This window comes from Trachypithecus francoisi, unplaced genomic scaffold, assembly GCF_009764315.1.
Source record: "Trachypithecus francoisi isolate TF-2019V2 unplaced genomic scaffold, Tfra_2.0 Lachesis_group17, whole genome shotgun sequence".
Lineage (NCBI taxonomy): Eukaryota > Metazoa > Chordata > Mammalia > Primates > Cercopithecidae > Trachypithecus > Trachypithecus francoisi.
The window spans coordinates 59,748,673-59,760,852 of NW_022681462.1; the positions used below are offsets into that span (position 1 = coordinate 59,748,673).

A 12,180-nucleotide genomic window follows, 5' to 3' on the forward strand; every position below is an offset into this window, starting at 1 on the left:
GCATACTAAAAAACCTTCATTAAAAGAGATCAACTAAATTTTGTTGCTTTTTTTTTTTTTTTTTTTTTTAAGTAGAAGCTGCTGATGTGGTTAAGGAAAAATCAGTAAGTATAGATTCTAGGGAGTAGTCTACATGGTTTTATGAAGAGCCGATCACAGATGTATTTAATGTATTTGTCTCAAACAGTGACTTTTAGTAGCTGAAGAAGGAATAACAACATAACTGGATTTAAACAAAGCTTTTGTTTTTTCATGAAGCAGTCATATTGGTGGTGTGTCAATTGGGGGAATTTTTAAAAGTTATGTTATATGGAAACTATAACCTACTAAAAAATAGCGCTAGCCGTTTGTACATAGACACTTAGTGAATGATTGTTTTCCTTCATCTTTCTTCTCTAGTCTAAGGTGTGTTCATATAATTACTTATTTACATTATTGAGCATATTAAATATGTTCGTAGATGATTAAAAACTGGGTGAGGTTAAGTACTCAACCAAGAACAAATCAAATTACTTTGAATAACCTGTTAGAAAAAAAAAAGCCAATGTGTTTTAATCTGTGTGGAAACAAAAAAAAATGAGCAGACTCTTCAAACTATCTAGCTAGGACCAAATATAGCAGATAGGGGCTACAGTTGAGGTCTGAAGTGTGTGTGGTGGGGGTGCATGGGTGTGTGTGAACACATGATACTGTATCATAGCAATAAGATTTGTAAAACATTGCAATGGCTGAAAAACTGTCTAATGGGAAATTTAAAGTGTTATTCCAAAGAGGAACAAGCCTAAAAGTAAGTTAACCTTTCAGAGTGGTTGAAAGTAATTTTTAAAAGAAAAAGGTTGCTCAGCTATTTTTTTTCGTATTATATACTCCAAAGATAGCTAAAGAAAATGAATTTAAATTATTAGACTGACATAAAGAACTTCTGGTAAATTCTAAAATGGGGCACTAAACAAGATTATATCCTTTCTTTTTTGGTGTCAGCTTAGTTTAGATACTTTAAAATTATCTTGGAGATGGTAAATTAGTCAGGAATGGTATTATAGAATGTTTGAAATAGAAGGAACCATTGTCCCAATTCTTGAGGTTTGTTCAAAGTGATATTTGGATTTAGAGCCCAAGTCTCCAGATTCCCAGTCAGTCATGATAATGTTACCTGTTCTTGTTCCAAAATTGTATCATCATCCTAGTCATTTTTCATTTTAGTGAATTGTTGGACCTGTTGATCTGTTTTTGGTTCCAAGGGATAGATGGGAGCATGGAATACTCTCTCAAAATAAATGTGTAAGTGCCAAGTGAGCGGTATAGATCATGAGTGCCTGGCACACTAGAAAATTTTAATTAAGTGAATTAAAGAATACAGATATATGTATATTTTATTTTTTAGGGTTCCCCCCGTCAGACAAGGTCTTACTCTGTCGCCCAGCAGGAACACAGTGGCACAGTCACTGCTCTCTGCAGCCTCGAACCGCTAGGCTCAAGAGATCATTCTGCCTCATCTGCCCCAGTAGCTAGGACTACAGGTGTGTTCCACCAAGCCTACTACTTGGCTTTTTTGAGACAGTCTCAGTTATTCAGGCTGGAATGCAGTAGCACAGTCTCGGTTCATTGCAACCTCTGCTTCCCAGGCTCAAGTGATCCTCCTGCCTCAGTCCCCCAAGTAGCTGGGACTACAGGCATGTGCCACCAAGCCTGGCTAATTTTTGTGTTTTTTGTAAAGACAAGATTTCACCATGTTGTCCAGACTGGCCTTGAACTCCTGGGCTCCAGCAATTCACCCATCTCAGCCTCCCAAAGTGCTGGGATTACAAGCATGAGCCACCATGCCTGGCCCCACAGATCGTTTTGTAGAGCCAGGGTCTTGCTTTGTCTCCTAGGTTGGTCTTGAACTCTTGACCTTAAGCGATCCTCCCACCTCAGCCTCACTGGGATTACAGGTGTGAGCCACTGGCACAGGACATAGAATTTAAGGTGGAAAGCCAGTTATTTTGTTTTCCCTTTCTTTCATTCCCCCAAGGTAACTCTTAACTGTTCTTTTGTGTTGGTTCTTTTGGGGGAAAAAAAATAATTTTTTTTTTTTTTTTGAGATGGGGTCTCATCGCCACCCCCCACACCCCCCCATTTTTTTTTTTTTTTTTTTTTTTTTTTTTGAGACGGAGTTCCGCTCTTGTTGCCCAGGCTGGAGTGCAATGGCACAATCTCAGCTCACTGCAAACTCCACCTTCCTGGGTTCAAGTGATTCTCCTGCCTTAGCCTCCAGAGTTGCTGAGATTACAGGTATGCACCACCATGCCCATGTAAGTTTGTATTTTTAGTAGAGATGGGGTCCTCCATGTTGGTCAGGCAGGTCTTGAACTCCCAACCTCAGGTGATCTGCTCACCTCAGTCTCCCAAAGTGCTGGGATTACAGGCATGAGCCACTGTGCCTGACTTTGTCGCTCTTTTACCCGGATTAGAGTGTAGTGTCTTTTTTTTTTTTTTTGAGACGGAGTCTCGCTCTGTCGCCCAGGCTGGAGTGCAGTGGCCGGATCTCAGCTCACTGCAAGCTCCGCCTCCCGGGTTTACGCCATTCTCTCGCCTCAGCCTCCCGAGTAGCTGGGACTACAGGCGCCCGCCATCTCGCCCGGCTAATTTTTTGTATTTTTTTAGTAGAGACGGGGTTTCACTGTGTTAGCCAGGATGGTCTCGATCTCCTGACCTCGTGATCCACCCGTCTCGGCCTCCCAAAGTGCTGGGATTACAGGCTTGAGCCACCGCGCCCGGCCGAGTGTAGTGTCTTGATCACAGCTTACTGTAGCCTCAACCTCTGCCTCTCGATTAGCTGGGACCACAGGCATGTGCCACCATGCTCAGTTAATTGTTACTTTTTTTTGTAGAGACAGGGGTCTCACTGTGTTGCACAGGCTTATTCTTTTTAATTTTTTAAATGCATGTGACTATAAACACACTTTTTTCCATTAAAAACGAACCACACTGTATGTATTGTTTTGTAACCTAAGTTTCATTTTTTGCTTAAAGATATCCTGGGCATTTTTCTGTATCTGTATAAATAGAGGATGACCTCATTAGTTTTTATAGTTGCAGAGTAGTTTTTTACATGAATGTACCACAATGTATTAAATATTCATCTATTAACATTTAAATTCTTTTATGCTGTTATAGAACTGCAGCAAACAACCTATACAAATATCTTTACATGTTTATGTCACAATTTTAGTAGAAAGATTGACTTTTTTTTTTTTTTTTTTTGAGACAGAGTCTCGCTCTGTCGCCCATGCTGGAGTGCTGTGGCGCAAGCTCAGCTCACTGCAACCTCTGCCTCCCGGGTTCAAGTGATTTTCCTGCCTCAGCATCCTGAGTAGCTGGGATTACAGGCACACGCCACCACGCCCGGCTAATTTTTGTATTTTTAGTAGAGACGGGGGTTTCACCATGTTGGTCAGGCTGGTCTTGATCTCCTGACCTTGTGGTCTGCCCACCTTGGCCTCCCAAAGTGCTGGGATTACAGGCGTGAGGCACCATGCCTGGTGAAAGATTCACTTTTGCAAAAGATTCACTTTTTAAAAGTGGGTTATTTGGTCAAAGGGTTTTTCTGTTTTTAAGCTTTATTGAAGTATAATTGATGCATTTTAAAATGCACGTTTAATGTATACATTTTGATGATTTGGAGAGGGATATTTGCATTTTAAAGTTTGGTAAATATTGCTGAATTTGTTTTCAAAGAAAGGTTGCATAATTTATAATCCCATCATTAGTGCTTGAGGTTAACTGTGGAATAAATGAATACATGAGATACTTGAGAGTAACGTGTCAACTAGTCTTAGGGCTGAAGTGATTTGGAAGGACTGTTCAGAGATAGTGGGAGTACTTAAACTATATCTTGAGGAACGAGTATGCCACAGATAGAGAAACATAGGGAAAAAGGATATTCTTAGTGAGAGGGAATGGGCCAAAGTCCATGGAAGATTTACCAGGACAGAATTTTTACTCTGTTGTCATACTCTGTTCGTCTCTTGGTTCACTTCATGTTGGCATTTTTTTGGTTGGGGAGGGGAAAGAAACTAGGCACTCTCTTGTCTTCAAGGCTTTACCACCTGTGGAACAATCTATTCCAAGTCTTCTATGCTTTGACTGTTTTTCTTTTACAAGATTCTTCCTTAGACAAACTTACCTACACATTGTTTGTTTGTTTTGAAACTGAGTCTCCTTCTGTTGCCCAGGCTGGAATGCAGTGGTGTGAGCTCGGCTCACTGCCGCCTCTACCTCCCGGGTTCAAGCGTTTCTCATGTCTCAGCTTCCCAAGTAGCTGGGATTACAGGCATGCACCACCACGCCCTTGGTAGAGACAGGGTTTGCCATGTTGGCCAGACTGGTCTCGAACTCCTGACCTCAGTGATTTACCCACCTCACCTTCCCAAAGTGCTGTTATTACAGGCATGAGCCACTGCACCTGGCCTACACATTGTTCTTGAGTAAGCCATATGCTGTACTACTGCAGTTTTTTTTTTTTGACACCATAGTAAAACTGTGAACTCAGTGGTTGCTTGACTTCAGTATCTGATCACTTCTTTTATGTGTCTTATGTCTTCTTGATAGCTTTTCCATATCCCAGCCTCAGGTGCTTGCTGTCATTTATAGTTGTTGTTAGGCCCATTTATGCTTAATGAAGAATTACCAGTTAATATTTATTTGATAATGTTTTATATAATAAGCTCATCTTGTTCACTGTCCTAAATGCTTTCTTTATAGTACTGTTTGGTAATGAAGTTTTTGTATTCTTACCAGAATGTATTTCCTCATTAATAGATGTCTGATAATCAGTATATGGACTTATAATGCACAATGGAAGTGATGTATAATTCATGTATTATGCGTAACAAGAACCTGTTTTACAGTAAACTTCTGTTTACTGAATTTAATTCACAAGAGTTAATAATTGGCAACCTTAGGATTAGAATCCATGTTTTTCTGATTAAACAGCCAGAATGAAGTTTTAATTACTATAATGCATCAATAATCATCTCCCATATAAAAGCTTTTAAAAAATACTTCAAAAATACCTGAAGTTACACTATAAGGAACAGCCATCAGGATGGTGCTGTGAGTTTCAGCTTTGAGATTCTCTGTCTCTTCAAAGACAGCAATGATAAACATACACACAATTAATAATCATACTTTTAGAATGAATGTAGATGCATAAATCTGCATGTTCTCTAGAAGATGAAAGACATATGTAACTGAACTGAAAGACATATGTAAACTCCAGATTATGTTTTTTGAGGACTATCAAAAACATCAGAATAGGGACAGAAGCTATTAGTTTAAATATACTTATTGACAGTAAGGGGTTCATGTTGAAGTTCAAAAGGTAAATCTCTTGTTTGTAATGACGGGTTGGTGGCAGAAGTGCCTGATTATATTCAGAAAAGAGAAAGTAGAGCTGTACACATGTGTACACAGAGCCACATGTACAGGAATCAGCTTTTCTCTGTATTTTAAAAAAATTTTATTTATTTATTTTTTGAGACGGAGTCTTGCTCTGTCACCCAGGCTCCAGTGCAATGAATGGCACGATCTCGGCCCACTGCAACCTCTGCCACCTGGGTTCAAGTGATTCTCCTATCTCAGCCTCCCAAGTAGCTGGGATTATAGGTGTGCATCACAAAGCCCGGCTAACTTTTTTATTTTTAGCAGAGATGGATTTTTACCATGTTGGCCAGGCTGGTCTTGAACTCCTGACCTCAGGTGATCCACCCACCTCAGCCTTCCAAAGTGCTGGGATTACAGGCGTGAGCCACTGTGCCTGGCCAAAGAATGTATTAATTCATACACAATTACTTGTCTTCTGGTTTGTTGAAGCAATAAGCCAGACATTTGCCACAATAATATCTGTCAAAGTGGCTTGCTGTAAACACTCCAGCACCACATTCATCTGAAGGGCACTCCCGACTAAGGCGACTAATTTTACCGTTCTCATCCACCTTACGGTGTTTAAGGACAACCAACTTAACCTTCTTTCTCTTGTGCTTGTTCTTCTTGGGAGTCGTATAAGATTTCTTAATACCACCACAAAGTCTCAACACAAGAGTAGACTACTTTTGAATGTTGTAGTTAAAGTACTTTCATCTTCCAGTTGCTTGCCATCAAACATCAGTCTTTGCTGATCCGGACAGACTTCTTCCTTATCCTGGATCTTGGCCTTTTCATTTTCTGTTGCATCCAAGGGTTCAATCTTGAGGGTGGTGGTCTTACCCATAGGGTTTTTACAAAAATCTGCATTTTGGTGGCGGCTCTGAGGTAGAGTGAAAGAAAGAGATGAGTTAGATTAGACAGGAGAAGGCAACGCACAGGGCACTGGTCACAGAGCAGCAGAAGAGCACACACTCCCTCTATTATTTATAGCATCAAAGGAGTAGAGAATATTTGGACTGTGAAACCTGTATTTCCTTCCCTTGCCACTCCTGGGAATCTATGTAAATAGCTGCTTCAGGAAAATTCAGTTTATTCTGTTATGCAAAATACAAAAGAAGCTGATATGGCAGCAGAACGTCCCAAGCACAAAAACAGTCATTAGTGAAGTGTTGCTACAGAGCAGGTGAAAATTGTGACCCAGTATTTCACCATCTATTTTTTAGACTTGAGTAAAGCTTGTAAATAGTTCTACAAAAGAAGATTACAAAGCAGGAAAGGTAAGAACTCAGAAAAGAGATGGCAGGGCAACAGGAGGAGATAAAATGTGAGTTGAGGGAACTTGGGAAAGAAGTAGAAGAAAGCAAAAGGCTGGGCATGGGGGCTCACAGCTGTAATCCCAGCACTTTGGGAGGCTGTGACAGGGAGATTGCTTGAGCTCAGGAGTTCGAGACCAGCCTAGACAACATGGCAAAACCCTGTCTCTAAAAAAAGTACATAATTAGCCAGGTATAGTGGCTCGCGTCTGTAGTCCCAGCTACTTGGGAGTCTGAGGTGGGAAGAGGGCTTGAGCCCAGGAGGCGGGGGTTGCAGTAAGCCGAAATTGCACCACTGCACATGAGCCTGGGCAACAGAGGGGAGACCCTGTCTCAAAAAATAGTACAGAAATGCAGGTGAAATAAGGAGGAGCACAAGAAGCAGACTAGCCCCGAGGAAAACTTAGTAAGAGACACAGGGATTTTAAAAAATGGAAATAAAGATATATTTTTTTAAGTTTTAGAAAATACAGTAGATCCAACAAACTTAGAATTGAAACCCCTATAGAAGAAAACCAAAACATGACAACAGAACAAGTGGTTAAAAACACAATTGAAGAAAAACTAACTGAGATGAAATTTACGTATTGAAAGGGCATCTGTGGCAGGGAAAACTGACCAGAAAGATCGTAAAGATTCCTTTCAACAGCCAGAAACCTTCCTGACTACCCCACTCCAAGTTCTCTGTAAGACATTAAAATATGGCTGGCCTTAGAATTCTCCACAACATTCAATCCCAGTCGAACAGCATTTATGAGATAAGGAAGTAAAGTGCTAGCTAAAGATTTTATATCCAGTCACATTGTTCTTAAGGAACAAATAGTACTCAGAGAATATTGTTTATGTGAGCCCCTCTTGAGGAAAATACTAGAGTATAAACTTCAGCTGACAGACGTGGGGAAATGATTGGTGTGTAAGCAGTTAATTTATATATAGACATAAAGACTAAAATGTGGGCTGGGCGTGTTGGCTCACACGTGTAATCCCACCACTTTGGGAGGCCAAGATGGGCAGATCACTTGAGGCCAGGAGGTTAAGACCATGGCCAACATGGTGAAACCCCGTCTCTATCAAAAATATAAAAATTAGCTGGGCATGGTGGTGCACACCTGTAGTCCCAGCTACTTGGGAGGCTGAGGGACGAGAATCGCTTGAATCTGGGAGGTAGATGGTTGCAGTGAGAGATCGTGCATGCCACTGCACTGCAGTCTGGGTGATAGAGTGAGAATCTGTCTCAAAAAAAAAAAAAAAAAAAAAAAAGACTAAAATGTGGAGATCATAATGACAGAATATAATGTTAATATTGTATACCCTGATGATATAGAAATGATCAAACTAAAAAAATTTGAGAGAAAGAATTGCCCTATAGTAATAACTGGTATTGAAAAAGATGTTTAAACATCACAGATCAAGTAATAGAAATATAAACATATTCAGCACTTTAAAAGAAACATTAAAATAACAAAGAAAACTAAAACACTAAAGATAATGCTATTAGATTCAATACTATTGATTAAATCAGGGCCGGGCGCGGTGGCTCAAGCCTGTAATCGCAGCACTTTGGGAGGCCGAGACGGGTGGATCACGAGGTCAGGAGATCAAGACCATCCTGGCTAACACGGTGAAACCCCGTCTCTACTAAAAATACAAAAAACTAGCCGGGCGAGGTGGCGGGCGCCTGTAGTCCCAGCTACTCCGGAGGCTGAGGCGGGAGAATGGCGTGAACTCGGGAGGCGGAGCTTGCAGTGAGCTGAGATCCGGCCACTGCACTCCAGCCTGGGTGACAGAGCAAGAATCCATCTCAAAAAAAAAAAAAAAAAAAAAAAAAAGAACAAAGCTATAAACCTTCCTAAATATTGAAAGAACTACAAACCCATTGAAAGTAAAACATCATTTAGTGAAAAAATGTTCATATATAACCACATACATAACACGACAGCCCTAAGACCAAACATGCCTTTCTTTCTTTATTGTTATTTTTTGAGACAGAGTCTCGTTGTGTCGCCCAGGCTGGAGTGCAGTGGCTCAATCTTGGCTCACTGCAACCTCCAACTCCCGGATTCAAGTGATTCTATTGCATCAGCCTCCCAGGTAGCTGGAACTGCAGGTGCCCACCACCAAGCCCGACTAATTTTTGTATTTTTAGTAGAGACAGGGTTTCACCATGTTGGCCAGACTGGTCTTGAACTCCTGACTTTGTGATCTGCCCACCTCAGCCTCCCAAAGTGCTGGTATTACAGGCGTGAGCCACCACGCCCAGCCCAAACATGCCTTTCTTAACAAAATATATTAATATGCTTAACTCACTTTTAGAAGAAAAGCATTTTTTAGTTTAGATTCAAGGCAAAACCCACTCTGTGGTTTATACAAGGTACACACCTAAGGCAGTGATTGTGAAAAGTTGGTGTTTTAAAAGATAGAGAAAAGGTATAAGATACAAATGCAAATGAAAAGAATTTAGGAGTGTCATGATTTTAACATACCAGGTGGAGTTCATACTAAAAAACAATAAAGAGAGGCACTTATTTCTTAAAGGACACAATGAAAATTTAATAGTTGTGAATAGCAGTATGTCAGATAACATAGCAGCAACCTTGGTGAAGCAGAAATTACCAAAAATACGAGGAGAAACGGAAATACATTCATAGCAGGAAATGTTTATGTGAAAGACGCAAAACAAACTTCAACAAATGAAACAACACAATGTTTTTTAATTTTATAAATTAAAACACTGGACATTCTGATTCCAAAGTTCATAAGGAAAAGTAAGGAAGAAGAGCCAGGAAAACTGGAAAAATGAAATTGGATGTTTTTCACATAAATGCCAAACGGATCAATTAATAAAATAAAACCATGAAAATACTAAAAGAAAATAGAAGTCTTTTTATAATTTTGATATGGAGAAGACCTTCTATACTGACTCAATCCAGAAGTCATGAAATAATTGATAAATTCTATTACATTTTAAAAAAAAGCACTCAGGGCACTCTGGGAGGCCAAGTTGGATGGATTGCCTGAGCCAAGGAGTTTGAGATCAGCCTGGCAACATGGCACAACCCCGACTCTACCAAAAATACAAAAAAAAGAGCTGGACATGATGGCATGTGCCTGTGGTCTCAGCAACTGAGGAGGCTGAGGTATGAGAATCTCTTGAGCCTGTAAGATGGAGGTTGCAGTGAATCGACGAGGTTGCACCACTGCACTCCAACCTGGATGACAGAGTGAGACCCCGTCTTCCCCCCAAAAAAGAAAAAAGCATTCTCTGAGTGGATAAAGAAAATGTATATACATAACAATGAAATATTACTCAAAGTTTAAAAAGGAAATTTTTTCGTGTGATACAACATAGATGAACCTTGAGGATGTTATACTAAGTGAAAGCCAGTCACAAAAAGACAAATACTGCATGACCCCACTTACATGAGATATCTAAAGTAATCAAACTCTTAGAAACAAAGTAGAATCGTGGTAGCTAGGGGAAGGGAAAAGGGAATTGTTCAGTGGATATAGAGTTTCAGCAAAACTGGTAAAACTTATTTGCAACCAAAACTTACTTACAGTTAGGAATTAACAACACTTACTGGTAATTTTAATCATAAACAAAGGGTAGCCTTCCTAATACACATGTAAGAAGTACTTGGAAACTTGATAAGAAAAAGATCTTGTAATCCCTTAAAAAGTGAGCAAATACATGAATCGATAATTCACAGAAAATTAAATATAAGTGGGTTTTAAGCTAATGAAGCCAGTACCTCATTCACAGTAAGAGAAATTAAAACTATAATGATTATAGTTACCCTATTAGGCAAAAACAAAAGTTGGGCATGGTTGTGGAGCTTTGGGGGAAAAGCTGCTCATACATTGCTATTGAGAATACAAATTGAGATAATCCCTGTGGAAGGCAATTGGTCAATATCTGCCAGAGTAAAAAATACCCAGCAGGTTGAATTTTCTGAAATTTATCTTATACTTACACACTTACCACATGATACGTGTCTCAGATTATTTTGTATTATGGTTTGTAATAGCAGAAGGTGAGAAACAATCCAGATGTCCATCAGTAGGGGATTAGTCAAAGAAATTATGGAAAAATCATATAATGGAATACCAAGCAGCTGTAAGAAAAAAAAGGCAAAATTCTGGGGCTACATAATTTATATTCATATGTTTTTTTACACTCAGAAATTTGGAAAGGATGGACAAGGAAATCTTAACATGCGATACCTGGAGAAAGGGGAGAGGAAGTTAATACACCCAAAGATTGGGAGGGAGGCTTTTTGTTTGTTTGTTTGTTTGTTTGTTTTGAGAGACAGAGCTTCACTTGGAGTGCAGTGGCGTGATCTCAGCCCACTGAAATGTCTGCCTCCCCAGTTCAAGCGATTCTCCTGCCTCAACTTCTCAAGTAGCTGGGATTACAGGCACCCCACCACGCCAGGCTAATTTCTGTATTTTTAGTAGGGAAGGGGTTTCACCATGTTGGCCAGGCTGGTCTCGGACTCCTGACCTCAGGTGATCTGCCTGCCTGCCTCTGTCTCCCAAAATGCTGGAATTACAGGCATGAGCTTCCACACCCGGCTGAGACCTTTCATTCCTTACGAAAAAAAAAGGCTGGACACAGTGCCTCACGCCTGTAATCCCAGCACTTTAGGAGGCCAAGGCAGGTGGATTGAGGAGTTCGAGGTCAGGAGTTCGAGACCAGCCTGGCCAACATGGTGAAACCCCGTCTCTACCAAAACTGCAAAAATTAGCCGAGCATGGTGGCAGGTGCCTGTAATCCCAGCTACTCTGAAGGCTGAGGCAGGAGAATCACTTGAACCTGGAGACAGAGATTGCAATGAGCTGAGATCGTGCCACTGCACTCCAGCCTGGGTGACAGAGTGAGACTCTGTCTCAAAAAAAGAAAAAAAAAGAACAAAAGGCAAAGTGTTAAATAGAGACTAAATACATGAATTTATCAAAATCTGTTTGGCAAGCAGGAAGATGCCTCTGAGAGGTCATCTGCAGGATAGAGACCAAAACTATGCTGTACATTGGTAGACAGATTGGAGCAGGAAAATGAACAGCCTGTTTTTATTACCCCAGAAACTAAAGGGCTGAATCAGGAAAAAACTGAAAAAGAATATATGACTGTTGCTTAGGGATGTGGCTTACATAAGTTGCAGGTCCAGAGTGCTGGAAGGAAGCAGTGACAACCTCCTGGATTAAAGCTGGGCCTACCTGCCCATGACTTAGGGACTGGATCTTCAGGAAGAGACATCTGCAGCAATTATAAGACCTCATTCTGGGCTGGGCACCGTGGCTCACGCCTGTAATCCCAGCACTTTGGGAGGCTGAGGCTGGTGGATGATGAGGTCAGGAGTTTGAGACCAGCCTGACCAGCATGCTGAAACTTCGTCTCTGCTAAAAGTACAAAAATTAGCTGAGTATGTTGGCGCATGCCTGTAATCCCAGCTACTTG

General features: G+C 40.6%; 1 protein-coding gene and 1 pseudogene across 3 annotated transcripts in view; one reads left to right on the plus strand and one right to left on the minus strand.

Annotated features, from left to right (window-relative positions):
- Positions 1-12,180, plus strand: part of FBXO11 (F-box protein 11) — a 100,373-nt gene that overhangs the window by 16,426 nt on the left and 71,767 nt on the right. The window lies entirely within an intron of this gene.
- LOC117062342 lies at positions 5,627-6,276 on the minus strand (annotated as a pseudogene).